Here is a 23162-nt window from a genome sequence, read left to right as displayed (position 1 = left end):
TCTTCTCATTGCATCCTGGATTTCCTGGATGTTTTGGGTTAGAAGCTTTTTGCTTTTTGCATTTTTTTGACTGTTGTGTCAATGTTTTCTAAGGTGTCTCCTGCCCCTGAGATTCTTTCTTCTATCTCTTGCATTCTGTTGGTGATGCTTGCATCTATGGCTCCTGATTTCTTTCCTAGGTTTTGTATCTCCAGGGTTGTCTCTCTTTCTGATTTCTTTATTGATTCTATTTCCATTTTTAGATTCTGGATGGTTTTGCTCATTTCCTTCACCTGTTTGATTGTGTTTTCCTGTAGTTCTTTAAGGGATTTTTGTGAATCCTCTTTAAGAGCTTCTAGCTGTTTACCAGTGTTCTCCTGTATTTCTTTAAGGGTGCTATTTATGTCTTTCTTAAAGTCCTGTATCATCATCATGATAAGTGATTTTAGATCTGAATCTTGCTTTTCTGGTGTGATGATGTGTCCAGGACTTGCTATGATGGGAGAATTGGGTTCTGATGATGGCATGTGACCTTGGTTTGTGTTGTTTATTTTCTTACGCTTGACCCCCGCCATCTGGTTAACTCTAGTGCTACCTGCCCTTACTAAATCTGACTCTGGGCCCTTTTTCTTTACCTCTAAACCCCAGATGAGAATATATTTGTCATTTCCCTCACAATGCCAATATGAGAACTGACAGATGTGGTAGGAGAGTTTGCATGACAGGTAAATAGAGCCATGCTTTTGGCTTTGGAGACCAGAGAGAAACAAGCTGGGGAATTTTCTGTTTCCTTGCCCCTAGTAACCAAATGAAGACTGAGCCAGTGGCCTTGAGATGAATGTTAGCCAGTTTCCATGCAGTGACAAATATCTGAGAAAAACATACTTTAGAGGTAGGAAAGACTTGGTTTGGTTTGTGGTTTCAGAGACTATAATCCATGGTACATGACCTCATCATTTTGGGTCTCTAACAAAACAGAACATTGAGGCAAGTTCTTTAATGTTAGGTGGGATAGGAAGGGAAACCTAGCACTCAGGGACATGCTGGAGTAACATACTTCCTCCAGCTAGGTCCCACCTCCTAAAGTTTCTACCACCTCTCAGTAGCCTGTTAACTTACGAATTTATAAATGGATTAACCCATCGATGAGGTCACAGCCTTTATAATCGAATCACCTCTGTCTTAGTTAGGGATTCTCTTTTGTGACAACACTTTGACCAAAGTTGGAGAGGAAACGGCTTATTTGGCTTACACTTCCACATCACTGTTTATCACTGAAGGAAGTCAGGACAGGAACTCAAACAGGACAGGAACCTTGAAGCAGGTACTGATGCAGAGGCTATGGAGGAGTGTTACTTACTGTCATACTCCCCATAGCTGGTTCATCCTACTTTCTTACAGAATCCAGGACCACCAGACCAGAGAGCACCACCCACAATGTGCTGCCCCCCTCATCACTCAGTAATTAAGAAATGCCTTACAGTTTTGCCTATCTTATGAGGCATTTTTTACATTGAGATTTTCTCCTCTCAGATGACTTTAAGTTGTGTCAAATTTACATAAAACTATCCTTTACATCTTCCAAAGGCTCCATCTTGGAACCCTGGCTGTTTTATTGGGACCAAACCTGTAACATAGAAGCTTTAAGGATTCATTTCAGACAGGAACTATCACATAGTGTACACAGACATGGCTTAGCACTATGGAATCAGTACAGGCACTGGGGTCAGATGATTCTGAATTTATATCTGTCCTTCTCTAAACATCTTTGTCAACTTGGATCTGACACTGAATAAACTCAGAGTTCACACTAAATTAGGAGTCTTTATTGAGCACATGCTCTGTTCATGCTTTATTCTCACTAAGGCCATGCAACCCAATGGATATAGTGTACATGTGCTCCATGAGGTTGTAGGAGTAAGGATTCCATTCTCAAGGCCCATGGACCAATTAAGGCAAACAAGCAAACAAAAAGGTGGGGGTATGGGCAGCAGATAGTATGTGTCACATTCAGTGTCTGTGTTACTTTCTTCTCTTCCTTTCCCTATTAGTTTTTGCTGGCAGAACTCTTTCAGTATCTGAGCAGGGTTGGAGGGAACCCCTGTTGTCTTGAACAGAAAGTGCTAGAGTACCAGCTTCAGAGTTTCCATTTGTCTCTCCACCATGCATCCTACTCTCCTTCTGTAAGTTTCTGGGGACATTCTTCATTCCACAGCTTGGCTTTTTACTTTCTGTCTTCTTGATTCTCAGTACTACATCCTGAGCAATTTTCTCAGGGAAAGCCTTACATTTCATTAATATTCCTTTCAGTTATCTAGAGTGCTAGATAAGGCCAGAACAATGTGGGTCTTCAACTGTGTTGTGTGACTTCTCCTGGGGAGACATGAAAAAAACACCTATTCACTCCAGACAGGGGGCCGATGACAACCCAACAAAATTTCCCTCCAAATCAATAGTCTAGTTTACTGTGTTTACCTACAGGGTGATGCTTGGACACCTTAATCACCCCAGCATGGATGACAGCTCATAAAAACGACATCCCTGGAGCTCCCTGTACAGTATGCAGGTAGCTGCACTGAGTAGTTTTCAATCATTTACCTCTTGTATATTTTTTAGGAGAACCTCATGAGTCGGACTCATGTGTTTTATAAGTTTCTGAGCTTTTCAAGTCAAAAATTTCTGCATTTTTTGAGTCTTGTCAGTTTTGTTGGCTTCCCTGAGTCTTATGAGCCTGCCATCTCCCTCCAGAAGGTAGTGTTTCAACTAGTATGAAATAGGACAGGAAAGCAACACTGATGTACAACAACACAGTGTATGTATGTGTCCTGCTTGCTTCTGGGGGCACTGCTGGCCCATTTCTTAACACAGGTAGTCAGAATTTAATTAATTTCAGGAGTCAGAATCAAGTTAAATTCAAATTAGGCAAAAAGCCACCTATGTGTTTAGAATAGTCTGGTGCCTGCGTAGGAGATGATCCAGAGAGACTGGTGGGATGGGAAACCTACTGATGACTCAGTGGGGTTTGACTGAGTTCTTCAATCTGCCTGTCTCTAAAACCTTGTAGCTCTCATTTGTAGTTTCACTAAGAGCATACTTAGAGATGGTTACTCTGTTGTTGACCTAGGATCTGAGTTTGAGCCCAAGAGGACTCTGGAACCATATTGTGAGGGTGTATTGGCTGCAGCAGAAGGGCTCCATTTCCCTGAGCCTCAGTTTCTCTAGCTTCACACAGAAACAAGAATGCTCCATTCTCAGAGTATCTTTGATCTTTCCATTCCCTCTCTGGTCATCACACTTTGGCTTTCCAACCTGCTCTGAGTTCATGGATGCCGAATACCTCTCTCCTTGTCATTCCCTTTGTTTAGGACATATTTCTCAAGATCCTACCCAGGCTGGTAGGATCTGTGGTGTTTCTCCTTAATCAATTCCCTATAAGTCAGGACTTCTGCCATTTTCCCCTTGTTTTCTATGTCTTTGCTCCCTTTTTCCTATAGGATTGTCTCTGTTCTGTTCAGTTTATTTTTATGGTGAAACATTCTATTCCTATCCCTTTCATCTTAGGTGTGTTGTATAGCCATGTTAGCTTGTTCCTGTGTTTGTTTTGTGGTTCCCACAAGGATACACTTATTCAGTGGTCACCCCTCTGCAGTATAGCTTCTATAACATGGAACAGTGTTCTTGGACATCTCTGTCCTGCCCTCTCACTTAACAATGTCACAGTGTTACAGGTATTTGCATTGGGCATCCAACATCAGTTTTACACTTGGTTCATTTTTCTATATTATCTCTTGAATCATGTTGAAGAAAAAAAAACAAAACCAAACCAAACACTTTTCACCTTTGCCAGTGGCCTTTAAGTTTTTAAGCTCTTAATTGCTGTCAAATGTCCTTCACTTCAACCTAAAGACTCCTTGCATGCAAGGGACAACTGGATGAGACAAATGAGGCCAACTCTTTCTTATCTGGTACTGTGGTTGGGATGGTTGTGCTCCTCAAAATCCCCACTGAGACCTCACCTCTAAGGGAAGAGTCCTAAAGGGCCTTACATGATGATGACACAATGACACTTTGCCCTCTGGGACAGAATGTGTTACCCTTAGAGAAAGGGCTTGAGTTCAGTCCTTCTGCCACATGAGCAAACAATGCCTCATTAGAGAGAGAAAGCAAACCTTCCTCATGCACTGAGTTCCTGACTGTCTTGGTCTTAGACTTCTAAAATAGTGAGAAGTAATTTCTGTTGATTACAAATTACCCAGTCCAGGACATTTTGTTATAGCAGCACAGAGGAAATAGGGTATGTGGAAATGCTCCATCTCTCAGTCCTATTGGAAGGACCATGTCTCTGGCAGTATGATTCTTCACTGTTAGTTTTGACTTTCATCGCCATGAAAGAATCAACCCAACTGCCTTCTGTAACAAGGTTTCTGGTAGGAAATCTGATGAGGACCTTCAGGGAAAACTCTTCTTCCAGCCCCTTCGACGTTAGTAATGTGCCCTGTGGTGTTGTTAGGAGATGGCAATTGTGATAGTAGCTCAAAGTTAGTGAGGTGTTACCTTCCTTCTGACACTAGTCAGGCTGGTGTGATGAAAAGGGATTGGATACTGTGTATGTAGAAGATGAGGTCTTACAGTCAAGTTTATAGCTTTTTAGACTCAAAATTGAAAAGGACATTAGAGCAACCTATTGGCTTGACTCTCCAAACAAGTGACTATCAGTCTCCATGATCCACTGATGTGAAAGCTCTCATGGTCATCGTCATAGTCATCATCATTGTCATCATTGTCATCAGCATGATCTCCACTTGGACTCCCCTTGAGGCCAAAAGGGGAGATGACTGCTGTTAGATATACCAAGCTATGGTTGATTTGTTTCCTGCTTTGCCATCAGAAAGAACCAACTAGGGGATTGCAAACACCATGTCTGTAAGAGCCAGGCCAGGTGGAATTTCAGTCCATAGAATGGAATTTATGGCTACTTTACTTCTTTGCTGGAATTTTTTTTTCTGTCAGCTTTTAATTTGTTTACTGATTTTTTTTTCCTTTTCCTTTTTTATTTAGTTAGCCTCAGTAGCATGGCCAGTGATGATATAGTCAATGTTGATGAAGCACACAGGTCAAAGAGACCACATCAGCATATGGGCTGCTCACCTACAGGAGGAGGAGGCTGCTGGAGGTTCTGCAGACACACTATGAAAGTATAAACTGTAGATCTGAAGTCCAACAACACCATAGATGCTGGAGGGAATGTCAAAGCTAGTGATTTTGACATGAACACTAAGTGTATAGCAAGGTATAAGCTGCTCTAGTCCTGAGGAACATATCTATGAGTCCTCCATTTTCTTCAACATTGTAGAGTCTAGCCAATTTAAAGGGACCAGAAAGTCCTGAGTAGAGAATGTAACACTACCAGTCACCTTTCTGTACCATCTGTTCTTCACCTTAGGCCCTAGACAGAGACCCAACAACTGTCACAGCACATCATAGACTCTAGGTTCAGGAATTTTTACTCAGTTAATCTAGCAAGATACTCTCCAGTAGCCCAAAACCCATAATCATGACCATAATGACTGATGCAACTATGATCCTTGGAGGGTCCAGGAACTACTACATAACAGGAAATTGAATGAAGCAATGACCACATATCCTGTACTCCAGCATGACACAAAGGGACTAACTAAACTAGTCAATTGGGGGTGGTGAAGGGAGATGAAAGGGGGTGGCCAGGAGGACTGCCACTTATGATTTAAGAATTTGCCACCGCCTTCAGGCCTGAAAGTGACACCCTGGATGAGGGAACAAAGTGGTTTCAGGAAGCGAGGTAAAAAACAGATGTTGCCGTCCAGCGGCAACGTTAAAGAATGGGTTACCTGGAATATGGAGTTGGAAGGAGGTAGGATAGCCATAATTATACCTTACCCACGTGGAAGGCTCTATAAAAATTAGACAGGAGTTATGATCACTCAGCCATCTTGAATTTAATAATGTCTTTGTTACAAGCCAACAGGTAGAATAGGTGAGGCAAAACCCCTCCTCCAAGCTCATCAGCATATATGCCCAATCAGCAGCTTCTTTGGTCTCTGTAGAGGCGGGACTTCCGATGTAACTGGAACCAGGAGCGAGGCGTGGCAAATAGCAGGAGGTGGGCAGAGAGGTGTGGTTATGAGAGGCAGCCCTCAAGCCAGGAGGGTTACAAACAATGGTAGCCACAGAACCAAGATGGCAAGTGGTCAGCTGTATTTCTGTATTTTAGCTACATGTTCTTTGGAGTTATTTTTGATTGACAGTCATTTGAATGATTTATGGGGTGCACATGTTGTATAGCTATATCTACATACTGGGGGATGGTTTTCATGCACCGTGCCTATCATCTCAGAAAGAAATCCTGCCTTATCTCACTTATGCTGAACCTAAGGAGGCTGAACCGGTAGCAAACAGCAGAAGATGGTGGCTAGAGGCTCGGGAGGGAGGAGACCTTGAGAAGGAAGGGTTAATGAAAGGGCATAGAGTTTTAGATAGGAGGAATCTGTTTGCAGAACTGTGACACTGCAGGGTGACCACAGTTAAAAGCAATGTCCTGTATGTTTCAAAGTCACTTGAGAAAGACCATTCCACATGTCCCCCTGCATTTTAAGTGGAAAACTAAAGAATGCTGAGCTTCCAAGATCCTGACATCAGTGTTAGGAATCAGCAGGCATAGACTCAAACAGCTGCAGCACCAGCCAGGCAAGAAGACCAGGCTTCTGTGTATCTGTCACACTGGGCCAGCACTCTCTATCTTGTGCAGGAAAGAGGTATGCAGATAGCAGGATTCCAATCATGAGGGCATCACTATAATGCCCAGCCTTTCAAAGCACCCCCATGCCAAGAGCACAAGCTGACAGGTCTCTGAGGTGAGGTCTGCTGGTGATGACAAGTCACAGAACTGGAACACTTCCTATTCTCTGTTCTCCCGGATTGCAGGGATAGGGACAGTGGTCCTTGATGAACTTTGTTTCTTATAATAATGAAGCTGGAGCTTCTGAAAGTTGATTAAAGTTATTCTAATCTTCAGGCCACACTCCACTACAGCTGCTGGTCTTTCTGTGGTCAATTGCTAGCAGTGGAACTCCCAGAAGACTGAATGGTGACTCTGTAGTGACTTAGAAGACAGACCCTTCAGGAGCAGCTAGCCCAGTGCCGACTTGGGTGAGGGAATAGGAAGGATCAGGAAGTTAAGTTTCTGACCTGAAGAGTGGGGAGGGCATTGTGCTTTTCACTAAGAAGCCCGGAAAGGGAAGCCATCCCTGCGAACCAGGAGACCCTTTAGGAAACAGGAAGTCTCTTCAGACTCCTAGAAAGCCTTATTGCAAGGCATGGCTCCTACTTCTAATACCAGACTTCAGAAGCGAGAGGCAACAGAATCAGTTCAAGGCTGGTTTGGAAAAAGGCCAGCTGTTTTTCCTTGACCTCCAAACTCCTACTGTGATATTTCTTGGAGGGATCCTGCTTTGCTCTGCTGATTCCTATGCATAGGGCATTGAAAAACAATGTGATTTGAGGCCATTTAAGTAATGTTACAGTGAATACTTGGGACACAGTGGCTGGCACCATCTCTGAGGCAGTTCTCCTAGAAGGCTTGCATACACTGGTTTCTGAATATCCATGGGCTTCAGCAAAGTCATACTAGGTATATGTGTCTACAAGGCATGCAGATGAGCCAGGGACCATGGCATCCTTTCTACTTATACTGTGGACACTGGTCTGACTCCTTGCTAGCAGGATATACAGAAGATATTATTTATGCCCAAATTGGACAGCATCTGTTGAGCCTGCCTGGTGAGGAGCAGTGATGGTGTATGTAGTCTTACCTCAGTGAGGTGTCACTGTATCTAGAAAATACATGATTTTCTTTTTGATTTTATAAGGGCTTGCAGATAACAGCTTATCTTGAATATCAATGGATACTTTGGACTCTTCTCAGAACATCAAGTTGGGGGTGAGTATAGGCATTGAGGCCCTCCTGTACCTCTACATCTTTTCCTGTGGAATAGAGTGTCCCTGGCCCACCTGTGCTTATTCTGAACTCTTCTCTCATTTTTACATTTCTCTGACCTGCCACTGTCTCCCACAAGAAGCTGCAGGGCTGGTATGGACTCCCATCAACCATGTGCCAGCATTATTTAGTGAGTGTTGCCTGCTGGCCTATGGCTTTTAGCTGATTGGAAATAATGGATCATATACACAATCCGCTGGGGGAACAGACCATCACACAATGGTAGCTCTGGCAGGGGCAGTTAGGAGTATGAAAGGTCACCTGGTGATTCTCAATAGCAGTCTCCATTTCTCCCTTAGACCACTGTTCTTGCCAGCCTTCTGTGGCTGTGACAAATGCACAGGTTAGGGGTGACTAACCTAAAAGGAAGGATGTAATGTCGCTCTTGGTTTCAAAGGTCCAAGTCCAAGATTCCCTGGCCCATTGCTTTGAGCCTGTGGCAGCATAGTACATCCTGCCAGGAGTATGTGATGGAGTAGGCCACTCATCTCCTGGGAAGCAACAAGAGGGAAATGAGGGTCCAGTGCCTGCTTAAGGGCAACTTTGTTATCTATGTTCTACTAGGCCCTGCCTTCTCCAGTGCCCACCACTCTCAGTAGCACCCCAGGCTTACAACCCAGCACTTTATTTATTTAAAATATGGGTCACTGAAGAACACATGAGATCCAAACCATCCTAATCTGTCCTCCAACTGGCTTGTAGTTGAGAAAGTGAGGGTCAAAGACCATCATAGCCTTCTCTGAGCTAAGCTGTGGTGGGAAAAAAAAAACTTGCCCTCTATTGGCAGTGAGTGTTACTTCTGGTCTTCCTAAGGAAAGAGACAGTTCCTCATCTTTCCTCTGCTGGTCTTGCTGCTGGAGAGAGGGGTGAGACTCAGGCAGCCATCTGAGAGAAGTGAGGACAGCTTGATTGACAGGGCCATGAAGCAGAGACACCTAGGAGGACCTGTCTGCCCCTGATAGACACTGGAGAAGTATACACTTCCATTTCTGCTGTCTTCATTCTTATCCTGGCCACCTTTGCAGACTTGTTGGGACTTTTCTTGTATCGTTCCTTTGGGACAGGCTACTCTATGGACTGTACTGCCTGCCATGCTCAGCTCTTGTTTCCTAGGGATGATGAGAGTGGAGCCCAGATCCTTCATCCTTGTCCTGGCTCTTCCACAGAAGGCTCACAGATGAAACCCAGTGCCTCCAACACAGGGCATTCAAAATCTTCTGGGGCAGTGATTGCTTCCTCCTCCCACGCTGCACCCCAGGCTCCCTCAGAGATGGAGCTTGATGACACCTACAGTTCCTAATTAAATAAATGGGGGGACAGGCTGCAATATTATAGCATAACTAGATTATAGCTAGAGAGAAACCTCTGGAACTGCTATGCTCCCTGCTTAGCTGACAAGTTGAAACATTTAATTAGAAAAGTAACTGTGCTCTGTTCAGGGACAGAATCAGAGATAGTGCTCAGCCAGGGCATTCAAAGCTGCCCTCTGTGGACATGGTGTTCCTGACCTCTGAGCAATTCCATCTTCCCTTGAAAGACCTTGCTGGCCCTTCAGCCCAGCATGCAGGTGCTTGGGAATGGGGATGATAATGTAATGTACTGGGGGAAATCTTTAATCTCAGTGGTATAGGACTGTATTGTGCTATGAACAATGGGTAACAGTATGTTGTTCATTGGTTCCTTGTCTGTTTATTCCCTAGTGCTTGCAAGAGGCTTAGAAGTAGGGTATATGGTTGGAGGAGTGTAGGCATGGCACAGGAAAGGGACTCCAAAGAGCAGTTCTCTACTTAGCTCCAGGAAGGGACAGTGAATCTTCATAGGACCTCACAGAGCTCCAGAGTCTATAGCAGGGTACAAGGGAATGGGAGGCTTGGAGCAAGAGCTGTTGCTGTGCCCTGGAGGAAGGAATAGTGATGGGGAGCTGACTGACCACAGGTTATTTTGCGTGACTTCTTTGAGCTCTGTAGTATAGGTTGTTTCTGGAGGATGGGACAGGAGAGAATGGCCTTGATGTGGCAAAGGGGTGGGGATGACTAAATAGATTAGTTTATATTTAGAAATTGCAGCCCCAAGAGGATTCCCTTATGAGGGATGGGTAGGTGATAAGGGAGTCAGGAGGTCAGGGAATTTCCATTACCAGCTTGCTCAAAATAAACAGTATCCAGCACAGACACAGGGTGGAAACAAGAGACAAATGTGAAGATGTGCCTCCAATGTCACCTCTTCAGAAGAACCTCCCTTGCCTCCCACGCTCTCCTCAGCATCCCTACTCCCACACCACATTCAGTCCCATGCCCTTGTGCTTAGCACCTACCTATGGCTCTCATACCACCAGAATAAGTCCTCTCCATTTTCCTGACATCATGTGGTCTGGGCCATAAGGCATCCCTCACATCTCCCTCAAATCATCACATTTGCTTTGGCCTATTCAGCCCTATCCTCATCCTCCTATTCTTGGAGTTGCTTACTCTATGGCATTAGCCCCTGATCATATGCCCTTAGTTTTCTATTACTGTGATAAAACATCATGACCAATGCAATTTATAGAGAATTTATTGGGGCTTACAGTTTAAGAGGGTTAGAGTCCATGATCATCATGGCCAAAAGCATGGCAGCAGACATGGCACTGGAGCAGTAGCTGAAAGCTCACATTTGGAGACAAAAACCACAAGGCAGAGAGAGAGGGGTGGGGGAGAGAGAAAAGGAAGCAGTCAGTCATTGGGAATCACATGAGTCTTTGAAACTTCATAATTTTCTTCTTTCATGACACACATCATACATCCCCCAACAAGGCTACTGCTTCTCAAACAGTTCCATCAACTGGGGCCCAAACATTCCAATATATGTACCTATGGGGCCATTCTCACTCAAACCATCACCTCACAGCCGGTCATGGTCACTGTGAAGTCATGGAGAGCAGCAAGTACTTCTATTTTTCATTGCTGTTCCCACAACCTAGTCAGTAGCCACATCCAGTGTCAACTCCATAAATACTGAATAGAGATCTGCTACACCCCTGATGTATGTGTGGTCTACAGTTCTTACTCATTCTAAGCAAATCCACTGTGGTTCCAGACCTGCAAAGTGAGGAGTGAATGAAGCAGGAGGAGAGCCAAATTCTCAGGAGGTGACAGCATAGTGAGGGAGATCTAGGAACATGAGCTAGGTGCTACCCCTAGAAGAAGATGGAGTCAGAAGGGGTTTGTGGAGGCTCCCAAAGGTGTTCAGAGAACAAGCATTGCCCAGTGTTCTGGGTTGAGAGAGCTGCATGTGCAAAGGCCCTAAGGCCACAACAGGCAGTACACTGGAAAGTCTGAGGTTGACATCTGATCTTCAATTTTAATTCAGCTATTTTATTTTTGTATTTCTTTGCAATCCTTTCAATTTTATCGCATTAACTAGTTAACCCAAATCCATACCATCAGTTCATTGAACTCAGCAAACTCTATATCAAAATATAAAGTGGGAACAGTTAGGGAAGGCTACATTTAAGGAGAGGCCTGGCAACTAGTTAGAACTAGGTATGGTGGTTTGGATAAGAATGGCCCCCATCAGCTCATATTATTCGAATATATGAGCCTATGCTTTGTTCCCAGTTGGTGGAACTGTTAGAAAACATTACAAGCTTTGAGAGGTGTGGCATTGTTAGAGAAAGTGTGTCACCACAGATGAGCTTTGAAGTTACAAAGGCCCCCTGGTATGGCCAGGGCTGCTCTCTCTCTCTCTCTCTCTCTCTCTCTCTCTCTCTCTCTCTCTCTCTCTCTCTCTCTCTCTCTCTCTCTCTCTCTCTCTCTCTCTGCCTGTGAATCAGGATGTAGTTCTTTGTGCTGTTGTGCTCCTTGCCATAATGATAATGGAATAAACCTCTGAAACTGTAAGCAAGCCACCAATTAAATGCTTTCTTTTATAAGAGTTGCCTTAGTCATGGTGCTCTTCACAGCAATAGAACAGTGACTAAGACAGGATTTGGAAGCAGGGACTGGGGTATTGCTGTGACAGGCCTGACCATGCTGCTTGGTGGAATGTGGACTTGTGAACTTTAGATTAGCAGGAATTAGGAAAGCAGTTGAATGCCTTCAGTGGGACTTAATGGAACCTACTATAGGAGCATGGAGACAATGGTGTTGAGAGTAATGTAGATTATGATGTCCTGGCTCAAGGGGCTTCAGAGGGGAAGAATATTAGCAGCTGACATAGAGACCATCTTATGATATTGGGCAAAGAATGTGGCTGCTTTTTGCCCATGTCACTACAAGGCAGACAAGTTTCTGGGCAAGCTGTCTCATGATCACACCCTTAGGGCCAGCCCACCTGCGTCTGTTCCAATAGGGTCAGCCCACCTTCACCCACACCATCAGGGTCAGCTCTACTATGTTGCCCAGATGAGGTACAGAGAGGGCCTGCTCTTCCAAGTGCTGCAGCAGGTATGGGGCAGGACCAGCTCTCCTGCTCTCATGACTCGATCGGGGCCAACTCTCCCACCTGACAAAGGTGCTCAGAGGCAAGTGAGAGGAGGTTATCTCTCTCTCATCCACATCACTGCATGGCAGATGAGTGGTAGGCCAGGTCCCCCATGCTTGTATTTTTGAGGGACAGCTCAACCACAACTCCCACAGTTTGTGTAGTCTGTTCTCCCACATATTGCAGCTGGCTAGGGACAGGGTCAGCTCTCCTGCTCTTATGTCCCCAGGGCCAGCTTTCACATGATGCCCAGCTGAGGGGTAGATCCAGTTCTGCACAGCCCTCACACATGAACATATCCCTGGGAAACAGTCCAGACCAGGAGCATCTGCCTGGCCTTTGGTGGTAACAGATCCCTGATGCTGCAGGGCCACAGACCCAGATGTGACCCCAGTGGCATCACAAGCCAGGACCCCACCATGGTCCCAGGTGGCATCTCCAGCTACTCACATCAGGCTGCTCCTTACTCACCTTGAGTCTGCAGTTCTACCTCTCTTCATTGTGCCCACACCCTTCTGTTTATCTTTCCCTTCCATTTCTCATCACTTACTTGCTTCTCTTAGTGGCACCCAGGGTCTCTGAGTATCTGAGGTCGTCTCAGGAGTGCTATGCCCATTTGTACTTGATTTGTACTTTGTGCTGGGCAGGGGTCATCTTGGGCATGGTCTGCTCCTTCAAACTTGTGGGGCACTGGACTGATGATCATCTCAGGCTTACTTTTTTAAAGGAATATTAGACTCATTCAGATGTTCATAAGTCAGAACACTGAGCACAGACAAAGCCTCTCTTCTCTAAGCGAACTTTGAACTTTTAAGCAGTGTTGAGACTGTGATAGACTATGGATGGGGACTTTTGAAGTTGAAGTGAATACAGTTTTTTTGGCATTATGATTTAGCAACAAGCCTACTGGGGCTAAGGAGTAGAACATGATGATATGAAAAAGAATGGCACCTATATTTGAATGTTTGGTCACCAGGCAGTGTGTTGGGCTGAGTCTGCTCTGCCACAGGGCATGGACACTTGGGGAGGTAGAAGGCAGCAGAGAGGCCTTCTATGGGAGAATTAACCTGCAGCTCTGTAGGTGAATGCCTTCTTCATGGCTCCCCATGGCAGATCTTGATGAAAAGACAGTCCATGGTTCTAAACAGTTTATTGTCATGGAGGAAAATGGATGCGTAAAACCATGCTCAACTTCTTAGGGTGGGCCTGAGACTAAATACCTTTTGCTTGGAGGAATGTCTGGGAAGGGAAGCTTATTGGCTAAGCCCTCTGGGCCTCTAGGTACCTCATTAGCATGGAGAACTCTGCTTTAGGCCTACATGACCATAGGATATGTTTCTTTTATGTGAGAAGCATGGCATGTGCTCCAAGTCAGGAGTCTGGCAGGGAGCTGGGAGTTATCTAAGCCTCTGGTGTGTGCCCACTGAGTCTCTGGGTCTCAACCTGCTTTACCTTACCAACCTTCCTGGCATGATTTTATGTCCCACAGCAGTGAAACTGTTTGAAAGGATTACAAGGGTTAGGAGGCTTGGCTTTATTGGAGGAGATGTGTCACTGGAGGTAAACTTTGAAGTTTAAAATGCCTGTGCATGTTCTCTCTCTCTCTCTCTCTCTCTCTCTCTCTCTCTCTCTCTCTCTCTCTCTCTGTGTGTGTGTGTGTGTGTGTGTGTATGTGTGTGTATGTGTGTGTGTGTAAGGATGTAACTGTCAGCTACCTTTCCAACACCATGCTTGCATGCCACCATGCTCCCCACCATGATAATATGGACTAAATCTCTAAAACTGCAAGCTCCCAATTAAATGCTTTCCTTTATTAGAGTTTCCTTGGTCATGGTGTCTCTTCACAGCAATAGAACAATAAGTAAGAAATTAAGTGACTTTATATGATCACCACTGGCACCTTTTGCATAACTAAGACCTTCTATGTGCCTTCACATCACTGCATGTCCACGCCTTCCCTCCCTCACTTATTTTGACATCCAACTCTGACCCTGACTTTCTGCTAGACCTTTATCTCCCAAGTCCCTGACACTTCTTTGGGTATCCATGAACTTCTCTGAGACACAGTGTGCAGAAAAGAGTCTCCTCCTTGAGCCACACTCAATTCCCTGATCCCCAAAGCATGCATTCGTCCTACTGGTGCCCAGTGATTCTACTAATGGGGATCTTCTATTATCTTCTCCCATCTGCATATACATTTCAAAACAGTGACTCAGAGCCTTCGTGTGACCTCTTCGTCTAGCTTTCCAAACGAGCTCATGAGATACTGAGGTACACAGTAGACTCTCAGGCAATGAAGCTATCTCTCCAAAGTGTCTTCTCCTCCCACAAGCAACATATGTCCCTGAGAGCACCCTTGAGGAACTAAAGCAATGATCACACAACATATCCAGCCCTTTCATAGGGTTCTTTTCCTCTTCAAGCGCAGTAGCATGAGCATATTACAGCCCCACTCCAGAAAGTCACATCTGAGCTTTTTTAACTGTCCCTCTTTCATACAGCTGTTTCCAAGCCCTCCAGCAAAGGCCAGAACATCTGGTACTCTGCTTTTAGCTCCAAGCTCCTCCCTGCAGCCCACTGCCATGCTCAGGTCAGGATGTAGTAATTTTTCTGTCCTTTTTGAGTTGGGAAGGGTGGATGACAGCCAGAGAATGGCTTCTGTCTGACTTCAAGGAAAACATGACTCCCATGTTCATGTATCTTGTGGAGCAAGGCAGCCTCTATTGCCCAAGGCCAAGTGCAAGTTGGCAAGAACACACTACACAGGCAACATCTGTGTTCTCTACTATTCTTATCCTTCTAAGCACAGTCCTTTGGTAACAACAGAGACTATGTGGCCCTCCAAAGCCTTAACATTCACTCTGGGAGAAGTCTGTGGTCCTGGCCTAGACATCAGGGACCTAATAAGAGCAGTGGCTTAAAATGGGGGACCTATCTCCAGGCCTGGGTAGAGTGAACCCTAACTCTAATCAGTACCTCCCACCTCAGAAGAAGATTCCAAGACTTAGGTTCACTGGTGAAAGGGTAGGGGTACCTCTTGTGCTGGTGATGTGTCACGTGATGGAGCTAGCTTGATGTTAAAACTGTCTGAACCCCTGATTTTTGCAGGCTATGTTCCAGCCCCTACACTTCCAACTTAGCAGTCCCTCATGTAGCCAAGATTACAAGCCCAGTAATATGAGTGGCAGAGAGACCAGCACATGGCCTCATTCTCTTCTTGTCCACTCAAACCTTTGGTTATAAGTGTTCTTGATGCTGACATTTCAGCTTGTTGAGATTTTATGGGTGAGCTACCCCTGCCTATTGGGTGAGGGACAGTCCTCTCCTAGACTTAGTATTCTAAATCCTTTGCTCCCCACTTTGGCAAACTACCATAAACTACTATACCGGATCAGTTGATATAGAAACTATGGTAGCAGGAAGGGAAGGAAATTGGACATGGGTCCCTATAGTAAGGTGGACAACAGACTTATGCCTTGATGTAAAGGTTGAGAACATGGTCCCTAAGAGAGACAAGAGCTGAGACTGAGGCAGGGAAGGATCAGGGGTCAGGGTAGACAACTAGGCAGAGGATGAGCTTAACAAGCAAGCTTCTCTGCAGTGATCACTCTTTGTCCTTTAAAACAAATATAACTGATGAGATATCTCAGGAGGCAGGGGTCTTTGCTGTCTATCCCAAAATCCTGAGTTCAGTATCCAGAAGCCCACAGCAGGAGAGAATCCCAAGTTTCTTCTGACTTGCCCTTGGGTACTGTGGTGCATTCACAAACCCACCCCCATAAGCACACGCTCACTCAGGACACTTTCAGTGGCCACTGGCATAGATGTATGACCCAGCTATTTCACTCCTGACCATTTACCTAGGGAATCCACACCTTGCCTTAGGGACATTTACACACCCATGTGTATCACTACTTTATTCACCATAGCAAAGAAATGGAACAAACCTAGTTGTCCATCAAAAGATGAATGGATAATGTAAAACTGGTATATATATAAAATAGTACAGCTATATTAGGTAATATGTACAGCTATAAAGAAAAATTAAATCAGAGAATATTGTAGGAAAATAGATGGACATAGAATGTATAATTAGGTCACACAATCTTAGGGAAAAAAATCTGCATGTTATCCGTCATATAGGGATCTTAATCTATAATGCATATATAATATATAATATTATAGTGCACAATATAATATAATAATACATATATATATATGTACAGTATAACATGTACAAAGGAGAAAGGGGAATATTAAATATTAGGTGATGAGAAAGGACTGAATGTAAATGGAAACTTGGGCCATGAGAGACTATAAAGATAGTTGTTTTTCTAGTTTTAACTGTGCCATGGAATTTTTTAGGGGGTGAATAAATGTGTATAAATTAAATACGTGATATCAAAGATGTAAAATTCCACAGAAAGCTGTACAGCTATAGAATGGCTGTTTTAAGTGTACAGTTCACTGAGCTGTAGCGACTTTAGATCTGGTTAATTTCACTGTGTAATTTTTTTATCTGAAAGTCTTTTAAATAATAAAGCTGTAATAAATCTTTATAAAACAAAACAAAACAAGACCAAAATGATTTAATAAGACTTGGTGGCCCAACCCTGTAATCCCTGCACTCTATTAGTAGAAACAAATGGATCATAAATTCAAGTCATTTTTGATTATGTGGTAAGTTTGGGGCCAGTCTGGGCCCTGTGTAGCCCTGTTTCAAATGAAGAAATGAGGGGCTAAATGAGAAAAGAAAGAAAGAAAGTCTGAAGAGGTAGGGACAGTGGGTAGAGTATTTGTATTACAAGCAGAAGAGCCTTACTTTGAGCTCCCACATTAAACACACAGACACACAGGCACACAGACACACAGACACACACACACACACACACACACAACACAGCAAGCAAGCAGGCAAACAAACAGACAAAACTAAGATTGGGGTGCATGTTTATAATCCCAGCATGGAGTGGGCAGAGTCAGGAGGATACCTGCAATTGCTTGCCAGAGAGCCCACCCTAGTTCGTGAGCCCTAGGCCAGTGAAAGATCCTCTCAAAAGACACTATTGATAGGCCCTAAGGAGTAATACCCATGGTTATACTCTGGTCTCCTTGTGCACTTTACACATGCATGTATGCACACCTCATAAACAAGCAAACAGGAAGTGTAAACACTTCCTAACTAATGTTTCTGTGGCTACAAAGGTATTTGTGGGACAGAAAGGATGAGAGCAAAGCAGTCAGAGACCTGACTAGAAAGGGACTCAGTCAGCTGGGAACAATGTTGGTGCCACCCTCCAACTTTGGAGCTCTAGTATTCCAAAGCCCTTGGTAGAGATACCCATCTGTACTTTCAGAACTAGCAAGAATTCTGGGACAGTGAGCATCACCTATCAAGCTCACCATGCGCTGAGTCATAGCTGAATGTGCACTAAGAGTTGGTCTGGTCTTATCAGATGTGTGTGTGTGTGTGTGTGTGTGTGTGTGTGTGTGTGTGTGTGCATGGTATCTTGGGCATTCTGCTGATGGGTGAGAAAGAGCTTCTAGAACCCTCTGAACTCTGGAGCACCATCACCCCACTTCTCTCCAGCACCAGATGGCCTTCAGCACTATGGACAGCAACCACACCTCAGCCAGTGTGCTGTTCACACCTATTCAGACCCAGGCTGGGCAGTATTGTCTTTGTGGCTCTGCCCTTCATGGTTACACACAGACAGCGTCTGAGGGTTCCAGCCTTAAGATCTTTCCAGCTGCCTAATGCTGCAACTGCCATTAAAACAGCCCGATAGATTCCAAGCTGTCCCATCTTTGATGTCAAATCTTGGGTCTCTGAGAAGGAAGTGGTTGAAAGCTACATCAGGCACAGTGAGGAAAATGGGAAGGTCCCATAGATCCCCCATCATGTACACCTCTCTCTCAGTCCTTCTTGCTTTCGTCCCCAGCCATCTTTCTCTGTCCCAGCTGAGGCAGACAGTGGCTCTGGGAAAGAAGACTCCTCTGTTTTACTAAAGTGGAGTGAGGGACCCCTCTGAGGTAGACCTGTTAGGAGATGGGAATACATTCACGTTAACTCATTTAGATTCTCATCACCTTATTAACTTACTATGCCCTCAGTTTCTTTTTTTAAACAAGCATATGTACATGTTCATGTATGTGGAGGCCAGATGGTACTATCATCACAAACCATTACCTATGTTTGAAACAGGAGTCTCACATTGGAATGCAGAGAACCCAAGAGAAAACAATGACAGAGTGGCTGGATTCCCAGAATCCTAAAGATAACAGCAGGCATGGCACCTGAAGCCCAGCCTACATTGCTCTCTTGCCTCCCTGGGCCACATATTCTCTCACGTTCTGTCTGTACACAACACCGTGTCCTCCTGTCTACATGTTCCTTGGCTCTTTTCCATGGCCATTGCCTGACCCTAGTCTAAAGTGCTGTCTTCTTTTGCCAGAAAAACTGAAAGCCTTACTTTGCTTGCCAGATCCACCCTGGCCACTTCCCACCCTTGTTCTTGAATGTCCAAAGACATTTGCACATGTTGGAAATGGGTGTGTTGGCTTGTTTTCTAGCACTGCGATAAAATACCATGACCCAAAAACAACTTGAGAAGGAAGGGGTTTATTTCAGCTTGTAGATGATGATCACAATCCATCATGAATGGTAGTGAAAGTAGGAGCGCAAGCTGGAATCTCGGGGCTAGAACTGAATGAAGCAGAGACCACGAAGAAACACTGCTTAGTGGCTTACTTGGCTAACTTTCTTATTCACCCAAGACCATTTGCCTAGGGATGGCACCATCTCCAGTGCACTTCCCCCTTTTAATCATCAATTAAGAAAATGCCCCCACAGACTTGCCTACAGGACAATCTGGTAGAGGTTATTCCTTAGCTGAAGCTCCCTCTCCCCAGATGATTCCCACTGTGTCAAACTGACAAAACAACTAACCAGTACAATGGGTTTGGTAGTCTCCTGTGCTCCTGGAAGGTGGTCATGGGAAGATATGACCTTGGGCCATGGGTGTTCTTAAAAGTTTATACAACCTTGCCCCTGTGGCAGTTATTCCTGGCAAAGGGTTGAGAACCTCTGCTGGGGTTTGGAGGCATTAGACACAACCTGTTCATTAGTCATCATGATATGCAGCCACTTGTTGCTCAGAGTAACCTGTCTGGCTGGATGAGACACACAGCCTCTGAGTGCCAGTTTACAACCTATTACTTGGCGCTCTCTGGCCTCTCAGTAGTCACAAAGGCAACATTTACCTGTGTGACTGTCTCATTGGGAAGTTCCCTTTCTGTTCAGCTCACACATTCCTCACCAGCGATAGCTCAATGTTAGTGTGACATCCTCAGAGAGTGATTGTCCACCCTGGGCTCAAGGCACCCAAAGTAACCTCACTGCCATCACATGGCCTAACAGAGTAGTCCTACAGAACCAGTGGCCAGCAGTTGGTTGAGGTTTGATGAGACCTGCTTCTTCCTAGCCACATACCAAGTCCCATGTTGAGGGGCTGGTCTTAAGGAAAGTATCAGATACAAACTTACTCTGTATCATGGAAGCAGAGAAGTAGGCTTTGACCTTCAATTCCACAGCTGCCATTCTAGCAGGGGGATGCCATTTTAGCAAGAGATGCTGCCTGGACCAGGAATGTTAGGGTGGCCTTTAAAGAAAATGTGGAGTCTTCCAGAAGAAGAGTTCATGGGATGGGTAGTAGGGCAAACAAGGATTCAGGTGCATGATTCATATCTCCAAGGCTTGCAAAAGGTGAATGGTGGGACCAAGAGGACCTCTGTATCCTGACTTTGACAACCAAGCTCACTCATTTTAGCATCTGTGTGAAGTATCCTTTTGAGAAGTGCCTATTCCACTCTTTTGATTCCTTATGTGTCTGTAAGCATCCTTTTTATGTATACTGACCATTACTCCTTCACTGCCTCCCTATTTCAGAACTCTGCTTACTTACATGTGTCTATTTGTTTACTCTGTGTGTATGCATGCATGTATGTGCCTCAGGATGCACACTGAAGTCAGAGGATAACTTGTGCAAGTGGATTCTCCCTTTCTATCTTTATGTGTGTTGGGGAAGTTGAACTCAGGTTTTTAGACTTAATAGCAAGTGCCTTTACTACCTGAACCTTATCTTGCTGGCCCTGCTTTGGTGAATATAGAATTTTTTTTTAGCTTATCTGCAGTTATACTTATTGATTTCTGTTAGGTGAGGTTATATTACTCACTGAAAACCCATGCCAGCCTCAACTACACTTCTCTCCACACTTGCTTCTGCACATTTCCTGTCTTTACTTTTCACCTTAGTGTGTCTGAAATTGGGTTGATTATGGAATGAGGCCAGAATATGCCTTAATTTTCCCATGTGGCCACTTGGGAGTCCCAGGAGCACTTGCAGCATGGGCCTTCTTTCTTGAGCTATATTTCAGGACATCTCAAAAATCACAGATCCCAAGACCTTTGATCTTTTATGACTTACACAGCACTTTCTCTGTCTCTTTCCTGTCTCCCTTTTCTTCTCATTGTGGTTTCTGGCCAATACGAATCCTATGGTAGGCTAGTGTGACTTTTCTTAAGCATTTATGTGAGGATAGAGTGGAGGAGTGCTGATAGCTTATCCAGCTTGATCCATACAGGGAGACTAAGGAAGCACGGAGAGCAGGTCTGAGCCTCTGCTGTGTCCACACACTCAGTACAGAGGCTATACACATTTGGACTGATTTACTCAATTGTTTTCTGTCTCCCTAACTCCTATGTCTCTGCTCATCATGGAAGCCATCTTGGCTTATTTCTCCAAAAATTCTGTGTGTCTGTAGGGCTTCTTCCTCTGTCTCCTGTCCCCTCTTTACACATGATAGTTTCTTTTTCTCTTGTTCCCAACCTCCTTGATTACTAGCAAAATGGGAGACGTGGGAACAGAATGTTGACACCCTGAAGCCTAGAGCAAAGGGAGGTTCATTCATGCCAGTCCCCAGTGGTGAGGCAGAGCTTAGGACTGTATTGACATACTCCCCAAGTCATCACCTCCCTCAGCCCTGCACTAAGCTCTTTCCTGGTGTGAACAGGATTCTAGGCTGAACAAGCTGTATATACAAAGGCTGTGAGGCAGGGTGGGGTTCTGTAGGTTGTAAGGTACTGCAGCTGAAATGAAGCAAGTAGGTATAACACAGCTGAGAGAAAGAGAGGAGAACAGCAAAACATGTATGTGTTGGATGAAATTAGATGTCAATATGTGCCACAGGAAGCTCCTGACGGGATGGTGAAGTCTTCATTCAGGCTCAAGAGTAGCCTTCTATGGGCCTGGGGTTAGGTAAGCCAGACTTGCTCCTCAAACCTTCCCTGTTATCCAGGCCCCAGTGCAGTCCAGGCTGGACTGTGACATCTCCCCTGGGCCAGAAATTTAAAGTGTTTGCAGTTTGTAGCTGTCTGTTGTATTTAGAGACTGAAGCATCCCAAAGTCATAAATTACCTTGCACTACTTTGCCAGCTCCACGTGACTTGGGGTAGCGGTTCTTCTAAGTCAACCACTTACATAACTGGCTGTATGCAGCCCAGTCCTTTCAGAAAAGCTGGGCAGAGATGGGCCTGACAAGGGCACTGGCCACACAGCAACTGAAGGGCTGACATGGGGAGATGTTGAAAGTTCCCTCAGTCCCTGTCAGCCTCACTGATATTGCCATGGAAACCTACTTCCTGCAAAGATGTTTTGTGAATTAACTAGGCTGGTACTCCTCCTTGTGTGGTATGAAGAGGCAGAATGTGTCTGGTCCAGGGTCCCTTCTGAGGCATCACCCAACATCCATTTGCACCCTCTCAAGGATTAGCAGCTCATTTCCATCCAAGATTTTCAAAGTGACAGGAAGTTAGCCTCCTGCTGACTCAGCTCTGGGGACACTATTGGAATCTGGGCATCTGAGACAGCCTGGGCAGAGTGGAAAGCAGTTCTGGGGGTCCTGACCAGCTAGAACCAGTCGGGTTCCTTCAGCCTTTCTTCCACTGCCATAGTCCCTCACATCGGCCACCATGAACAAGGATAGCATTACTACTTCACTTCAAGCCCACCAAGGCCATGACAATGTTGATATCACATGTCAATACCAAATCTGGCAAGGGGGTTGGAGCTCAGTTTCCTGTCTCTCAACAGAACTCCCTGCTTGTCTGCTGATGCAAAAATGTGACCTGTCATTCTTGGGATGGCAGGGGAGGGTAGGAGGAGGGAAGGCAAAAAGAGTCTCTGCTTATAACATAGGGTCAAGTTAGAAGTTCTTTTTGATTTCCTGGAAAAACAAAACCCACGTGGTATTCAAAGCCAGGCTTTAGATCAAATGGGACACATGAAACCTCCATAAAAAGGGCAAAATTATGAAGTTCTCAAGGCACTAGCAGTCACTTAGTCACTTATGCAGTGAAGGTCAGTGGCCTCTGACTGGTGGGGAGCAGACATAGTGACCTCTGTTTTGCCATGCATCTACCCTAGATAGCTGGGGAATGGGGACCAGAGTCTGGGAAGTCTAAGGCTGGAAGAGTCAGGCTGATCTAAGAGCCAGAGAGAACCATGCTCCCTGAGAGAGAGAGAAAGTGGGCAGGGGGTCAGGGGGAAAGAATACTATTAGAGCCCTAAAGCTGAAGGATATTCTAGATTTACTGCTCCAAAGATATCAGATTACTTGGCACTCGCAGACA

General features: G+C 45.0%; 1 protein-coding gene and 1 pseudogene across 3 annotated transcripts in view; one reads left to right on the top strand and one right to left on the bottom strand.

Moving 5' to 3' along the window:
* The window catches only part of LOC116099261 (IQ motif and SEC7 domain-containing protein 1), a 330953-nt gene that overhangs the window by 119258 nt on the left and 188533 nt on the right, over positions 1-23162 (top strand). The gene's annotated exons all lie outside the window — the stretch shown is intronic.
* LOC116100203 lies at positions 13201-13276 on the bottom strand (annotated as a pseudogene).

This window comes from Mastomys coucha, unplaced genomic scaffold (assembly GCF_008632895.1).
Source record: "Mastomys coucha isolate ucsf_1 unplaced genomic scaffold, UCSF_Mcou_1 pScaffold20, whole genome shotgun sequence".
In the NCBI taxonomy this organism is placed as follows: domain Eukaryota; kingdom Metazoa; phylum Chordata; class Mammalia; order Rodentia; family Muridae; genus Mastomys; species Mastomys coucha.
Note: the sequence above shows the minus strand (reverse complement) of the source record. Positions and strands in the feature narration are given on the sequence as shown.